We start from the raw sequence: 7,867 nt of genomic DNA, 5'->3' as shown, positions 1-7,867 counted from the left end.
ACAACTCGGTGGCACCGACATGCAAAACTATATACAGTTATTGCAACTCGGTGTGACCGAATGGTTCAAATCGGTTGCACCGAGATCGAAAATTCAGATCAACTTAATGATCTCGGTAGGACTGAAAGTAGGATATCGGTCAGACCGAGAATCATAAAGAGGTTTTGGAAGTTTAAGTCTATGATGAATCGGGGACTCCGAGTGCTCCTCACACAGAGTGGTTTGAATCTGACTTGATCAAATTTTTTGATGTAGCATGAATAGAGTTTGACACGAGAAAAGCATAGATAGCTAGAGGAGATTCTTAGGCATTCTTGTCCATCCACTTGGCAAAAGGAAATAAAACCAAACAAGCAAAACAACAAGTGGATGTCCTCGAATGAGTAAAATATGCAACCAACATGCTCACACAATAAAATGGCAATTGAAATATGTGACAAAGCATGCACAACCAATTCTAGCATCTATCAAGCAATTGGCGATGACTAGGTCATCTATATATGAGTATATTGACTTAGGAGTCAAGTGAGAACACTTGATCATAGGTCATACTCATCGTTTAAGCTCAAGTGGGGTTACCACTTTTACATAAAGCATTGTTGTGTTCACATCTTCAGAGTTGCTTTAGCTCAAGTCTTAGAGTAAAGCTCCCCCTAGATGTGATATCCCCCCTAAGAGGGATGAACTAACCTTGGGTTTTGTCGGTGATGACTTCATGTAGATGTTGAAGATGTGGATGCTCAATGTTGATGTAGATCACTTGGAGCTATCCATTTGAGTGAATTGCACTTTCAATACGTACATGGGTTAGTCCCACAAGAAACAAACAAGGATATCCATAGACATAGAGTGATGCACACACAAGATAATGTCCATGAAAACTTTTAGGTTACCTTGTCCCTTGTCTTACCAACAAGAGGGTTTGTGACTCCTTGAACTAGTGCAAGATGTGGAAGTTGATTGCACTTGTTCTTGCCAAAATGATAAGAGTGAAGTATGTTGGCGGAGTCACCCTCAAGAACTCTCTAGTTCTTCTTCTTTTGGATCCACACCATCTTGATGGGAATCCTTGGAGTTGTAGTCGTACTTGATGAAGTGTGTAAGTGCATCTAGTGCCACCCCTAGTTGGTTTTAGAGTATTGACGACAAACCTAGTTGAGGGACTAATGTGTTTGTGAGAATTGCAGGATAACACAGGTAGAAGTCCCTCATTGATTCGGTTTTCCTACCAGAGGTGACCCCTAAAAATGTATGAAGACATTGAAGTCAATGGTGGTATATGAAGATATTCACATTGAAGACTATGACAAGAGAAGACACCACATGAAGCCTATGGAGCTCGAAGACTTAGATCTTTCGTAGTTCTTTTTTATTTGTGTTGAGTCATAGGAACCACCATACTGTTAAGTGGGGTCCAAGAGAACTAGTCAGAATGACTGAAGTGATGCCTAACCAAAAACCTATGTCTTCGAATGAAGACTATGAGAGCGAATCTTGTCCAGAGTCGGACAAGTCAGCTTTACTTGTAGCCCAAGTAAAGTTGCCGTGTGAGTTTGAAATCTGACCGTTGGAACACGTGTCAGTTCCTTAGTGACCCAGGGTCATTTCAGACAAATCAGGTCGGGTTGCCTAGTGGCTATAAATAGCCCACCCCCTACAACCATAAATGGTTGGCTGCTCAGATTCAGAGTACGGCTTTTGTCGTTTGAGAGCAACCCACCTCGAAGCCTTTGAGAGAGAATTCCTTGCAAGGATAAAGCCCTAACCACCCAGAGCCAAAGAGAATTAGGCATCACTCAAGTCTTCTTGTCTAAGTGATCTAAAGACTTATTACACTTGTGGACTGTGCATCCTCCAGCCGGTTAGGCGTCGCGTTCTGAGCATCCAAGAGACATTGTGGATTGCCGGTGAACGAAGTCTGTGAAGGTTTGGGAGTCTACCTTGAAGACTTACCAGAGTGATTGGGCGAGGTCTGTGTGACCTTAGCTTAAGGGGAATACGGTGAGAACTGGGTGTCATGAGCTGCGTGTTCAGGACTGGGTGTCCAGGACTGTGTGTCCTTTGGTTTAAATACTTAGCCGCCCTAACCAGACGTACAGTTGTCATAGCAACTGGAACTGGTCCAACAAATCTTTGGCGTCAACGAGTCACTGGTTTCATCCTTCACTTCTCTTTACTTACTGTTACTGTAAGTGCATCTAGTGCCACCCCTAGTTGGTTTTGGAGTATTGACGACAAACCTAGTTGAGGGACTAATGTGTTTGTGAGAATTACAGGATAACACAAGTAGAAGTCCCTCATTGATTCGGTTTTACTACCAGAGATGACCCCTAAAAATGTATGAAGACATTGAAGTCAAAGGTGGTATATGAAGATATTCACATTGAAGACTATGACAAGAGAAGACACGATATGAAGCCAATGGAGCTCGAAGACTTAGATCTTTCGTAGTTCTTTTTCTTTTGTGTTGAGTCATAGGAACCACCGTACTGTTAAGTGGGGTCCAAGAGAACCAGTCAGAATGACTGAAGTGATGCCTAAACCAAAAACCTATGTTTTCGAGTGAAGACTATGAGAGCGAATCTTGTCCAGAGTCGGACAAGTCAGCTTTGCTTGTAGCCCAAGTAAAGTTGCCGTGTGAGTTTGAAATCTGACCGTTGGGACACGTGTTAGTTCCTTAGTGACCCAGGGTCATTTCGGACAAATCAGGTCGGGTTGCCAAGTGGCTATAAATAGCCCACCCCCTACAACCATAAATGGTTGGCTGCTCAGATTGAAAGTACGTCTTTTGTCGTTTGAGAGCAACCCACCTCGAAGCCTTTGAGAGAGAACTCCTTGCGAGGATAAAATCCCTAACCACCAGAGCCAGAGAGAATTGGGCATCACTTAAGTCTTCTTGTCTGTGTGATCTGAAGACTTATTACACTTGAGGACTGTGCATCCTCCAGCCGGTTAGGCGTCGCGGTCTGAGCATCCAAGAGACATTGTGGATTGCCAGTGAACGAAGTCTGTGAAGGTTTGGGAGTCTACCTTGAAGACTTACCAGAGTGATTGGGCGAGGTCTATGTGACCTTAGCTCAAGGAGATTACGGTGAGGACTGGGTGTCCTGAGCTGCGTGTTCAGGACTGGGTGTCCGGGACTGTGTGTCCTAAGGTTTAAATACCTAGCCGCTCCAACCAGACGTATAGTTGTCACAGCAACTGGAACTGGTCCAACAAATCATTGTCTTCAACGAGTCACTAGTTTCATCTTCACTTCACTTTACTTACTGTTACTGCTTGTGAAGTCATTGTATGTTTGCTCTATCATTTGTCTTCACTGAGTGACTGCTTGTTCTATTTGGCTTCACAATATCTTCCTACCTGATCCTTACTACCTAGCTGCTATTAGTCTTGTGCTTTCACTTCATTGAATACTTGACTATGGTTTACCTAGTGTAGCCTACCTTCCGCTGCATGGTAATAGGTTTAATTTTATCGTTTGTCTTCAAAACACCCATGTTCTGAAGACTTTCATAAAAATCGCCTATTCACCCCCCCTCTAGTCGATATAACGCACTTTCAATTGGTATCAGAGCAAGGTGCTCCCTTGTTCTGTGTGATTCGGTTTAACCACCTGGAGTTTTAGCTATGTCGACTGCAGGGATAATTAAAGTCTCCGCTGCGTGCCCCGTCTTCGATGGAACTGAATATCCCTACTGGAAGAATAAGATGCGTATGCATCTTGAAGCCATTGACATCGACCTATGGTATGTCGTCGAGAACGGCGTTCCCAAGGCTGGAGAAGGTGTCACTGCTGCTGATGTCAAGAAATTCGTTCAACTGGACTCTACTGCCAAGAATATCATCTGTGGTCATCTGACCAAAGGACAATATCACCGTGTGAGTGCGTTGAAGACATCCAAGCTGGTCTGGGACTGGCTCTCCAAGGTCAATGAAGGCATCTCAACCCAGAGAGATCAGAGAATCAGTGTCCTTCGCAACCTCTTCAACCGCTTCAAGCGAAATGACAATGAGAATGTCCAGCACACATTTGACCGACTCACTGACATCACAAATGAGCTTCAAGCCCTCGGCGCCACTGAGATTACCAAACACGAAGTCGTCAAGACGCTGCTGAGATCACTTGATAGTTCGTTTGACATCCTGGCCCTGATGATTCAAGAACGTCCTGATTTCAAGACACTCGATCCGTCTGACATACTTGAGAGGCTCAACACACATGAGTTTCAGCTTTCGGAGAAAAGAGAGATCTACGGTCCAAACTATGGGCGAACTCGTGCCTTGAAGGCAAAAGCTGTCTCCTCACCTGAAGAAGAATCTGAAAGCAGTTCTGATGACCCTGAAGACATTGGAAGGGAACTTGCTATGCTTGTCAAGAAGTTCCAAAAATTGACCAAGAAGAAAGGCTTCAGAAAGTCTTCCCGATCAAGTTCTAGGAATGATGAAGCTCCTGCTCATGACTACAAGAAGAAAACATGTCACAAGTGCAAGAAACTTGGCCACTTCATCTCTGAGTGTCCACAGTGGGACAATGAGAACAAAAAGAAGAAGAAGAGCAAGGAATATGACTCTAACGACAAGAAGAAGAAGAAGAAATACTCAAAGTCTTCTTCCAAGTCTTCCTCAAAGTCTTCATCACACAAGAAGAGCTCATCTGGCAAGGCACGTGCGTTTGTTGGCAAAGAAATGGATTCAGAGGAGGAGTCTGCTTCTGAGGAGGCGGAGGTGGAGTCTGAGGAGGAATCTGACTCAGGCGTCGCAAGTCTGGCTACAGCATACGTTGCCAAGTCCATCTTCAACACTGAAGACAATGACTTCATCACCGACACTGATGCAAATGACAAGGACTACTCCGCTTCTACCTACTGCTTCATGGCACGCGGTGCCAAGGTAAACACACGCACTACTCACTATCAAACATCTAGTGACGATGACTCTGATTGTGGTTCAAAACCTAGCTACAAAACACTTGCTAAAATTGCAACTGAACAACAGAAAGCTATGGAACATATTTAAAAACTGTTAGACAGAAGCGATGATCTGTTAGGTGCTAAAATGACTCAATCTGAATCCTTAATTGAAGACATAAAAAATCTTCACGTTGAGTATCAGGAACTTGAAAGTCGTCATGAAACTCTCTCAACAACTCATGAAAAGCTTTCCTATGATTATCTTCAAAGGAAGCAAGATCTTGAGAAATTGAGAGCGGTTCATGAAGATCTTCAAACGGAAAATGAGTCACTTCGCGCCAAACAGATCAGTCCCGCTTAGGAAGGATTTGAACCACCATGTCTTAAATGCATTGAGCGTGATAATGCTACTTCTGTTGCTGAATGTTCTACTGCTACTGCTGTTGCAATATCTTCAACTATTGATGCGGTAACTAACCCCTCTACTGAGGATACCACCGCTATTGCTGATGAGAATGCTAGGTTGAAGACATTGCTTGAAACAGGGATGTACAAAAGTCTTAAAGGGCATCAGACGCTATGTGATGTCCTGAAAAAGCAGATTCTGAACCGAAACCCTAGGAAAGAGGGTGTAGGGTTCGTAAGGAAAATGAATGCAGATGGCTCTTACTGGAAACCTGAGCAGTACCCCAAAATCATGTGGGTTGCTGCAAAGGAACCTTCAGCAGATCCATCCAATCTGTGTGGCTTCACTTGTGCTAACCCCATTATCATTGATGAATCCTTTGATGCAAACTATATACTGTTTAAGAATCAGAATGGTGAAGTGTTTGCCAGGTACATTGGTACTAACTGCAGGAATGGACCGCCTATGAAGAAGATCTGGGTTCCGAAAAGGTGTCTGGAGAGTCTTCCTGTGAATGTCATCATGATACCTCACGTGAAGAAGACAAACCTCAGACCAAAGGCTTCATATGGTCCAAAGGCTTCATACAGACAGAGGACTCACCTGAGTTGCACTAACACAAATGTTTTGCAGGAAAATCATACTCAAGCATATGAATATGAGAGCGGTTCATCAAACCGCCATGTTTATAAGACCAAGAACTATTCTGCTTATTCTTATGAGTACTATTGTCCGCCTGCAAGACTGTTTGCTAAGGCTTCAAAGCCAAAATTCTCAGATGCTGCACTTAGACTTGTTGCTTCTAAGCCACCCTTGAAGATGTGGGTGGTTAAGAAGGCTTAACTCTCTTTTGCAGGGAAAGGTCTCCAGCAGAAAACCAAAATCGTCTGACACTATTGCTGGGGACCTTAAACATCTTGTAGGGTGCAAGATCAAATGCCCAAATGGTCTTACTATGTACTTCGTACCTGAATCGCTTGCTACTCTCCCTATTAGTCCTAACCTGGATCTAAGCTTTCATAACCCACTGGTTCGTCAAATGTTTTTGCTTCACAATGCTCTTGGTGAAGCATATCCCCCTAACTGCATTGTAGGGTACGACACCAGCGTCTTCATAATGGATTATTGACAGTGGGTGTACAAATCACATGACCGGCAAAAGATGTCTTCTTATGGACTCAACCTTACGTCCATTCGACAAGAGCCACATCACATTTGCTGACACTGGTAAAAGTAAGGTATTGGGTCTAGGTAGTGTTGCAATCTCAAGGGATCAACACATGGATAAAGTCATGCTTGTTGAATCCCTTGGCTTCAACTTAATGTCTGTCTCAATGCTTTGCGATTTGAACATGATCGTAATGTTTGGAAAATATCGTTGCCTTATACTAATGGAATCTGACAAGTCTCTAGTGTTTGAAGGGTATCGAAAAGATGATCCGTACGTGGTAGATTTCTCAGCAGGACCACAGCTTGCCGTATGTCTTCTAGCAAAAGCTTCAGAATGCTGGCTCTGGCATCGAAGGCTTGGGCATGCTGGCATGAGGAACCTCCATACCCTTGCAAAGAAGAAGCATGTCATAGGCATCGAGGGCGTCAAGTTCAAGAAAGATCACTTATGCGGTGCCTGTGAAGCAGGAAAGATGATGAGGGCCAAACATCCCTCGAAGACAATCATGACTACTACTCGACCCTTCGAGCTGCTTCACATGGATCTTTTCGGTCCTACTCATTACTCAACTCTTACTACTACTGCTTGTCTCTATGGCTTCGTCATTGTTGATGATTATTTTAGATACACTTCGGTGCATATAATGCTTTACAAGACTGAAGTGCAGGATGTCTTCAAATGCTTCGCCAATCGAGCAATGAACAACTATGGCGCCAAGATAAAGCACATCAGAAGTGACAATGGCACTGAATTCAAGAACACTGGCCTTGATACATATCTTGATACCTTGGGCATCACACATGAATTCTCAGCCCCGTACACGCCACAGCAGAATGGCGTCGTCGAACGCAAGAATAGAACACTCATTGAGATGGCCAGAACAATGCTAGATGAATACAAGACTCCAAGAAAATTCTGGTCTGAAGCCATTGATAATGCATGCCACACAATCAATCGTGTTTATCTTCACAAGCTTCTGAACAAGACATCGTATGAGCTCCTCACTGGCAAGAAGCCAAATGTCAGTTACTTCAGAGTATTTGGTGCAAGGTGCTGGATCAAGGACCCACATCACACTTCAAAGTTTGCCCCAAAAGCACATGAGGGTTTTATGCTTGGATATGGAAAGGATTCGCACTCCTACAGAGTCTTCAACCTCTTTCATTATGGTTGAAACAGTGGATGTGCGGTTCGATGAGACTAACGGTTCACAAAGAGAGCACCTGCCAAATGTGCTAGATGAAGTTCCATCCAGTGAATCAATCAAGCTAATGGGAACTGGAGAAATCATACCTTCTGAAGCTCATCCTGAAGAGGAACTCATCATCTCCGCACCAGATCAACCTGAAGACAATGCTCAACCTGAAGACAATCCCT

The sequence above is a fragment of the Triticum aestivum genome, chromosome 6A (assembly GCF_018294505.1).
Source record: "Triticum aestivum cultivar Chinese Spring chromosome 6A, IWGSC CS RefSeq v2.1, whole genome shotgun sequence".
Lineage (NCBI taxonomy): Eukaryota > Viridiplantae > Streptophyta > Magnoliopsida > Poales > Poaceae > Triticum > Triticum aestivum.
The sequence above is the reverse complement of the archived record's forward strand: the minus strand, read 5'-3'. Positions refer to the sequence as shown.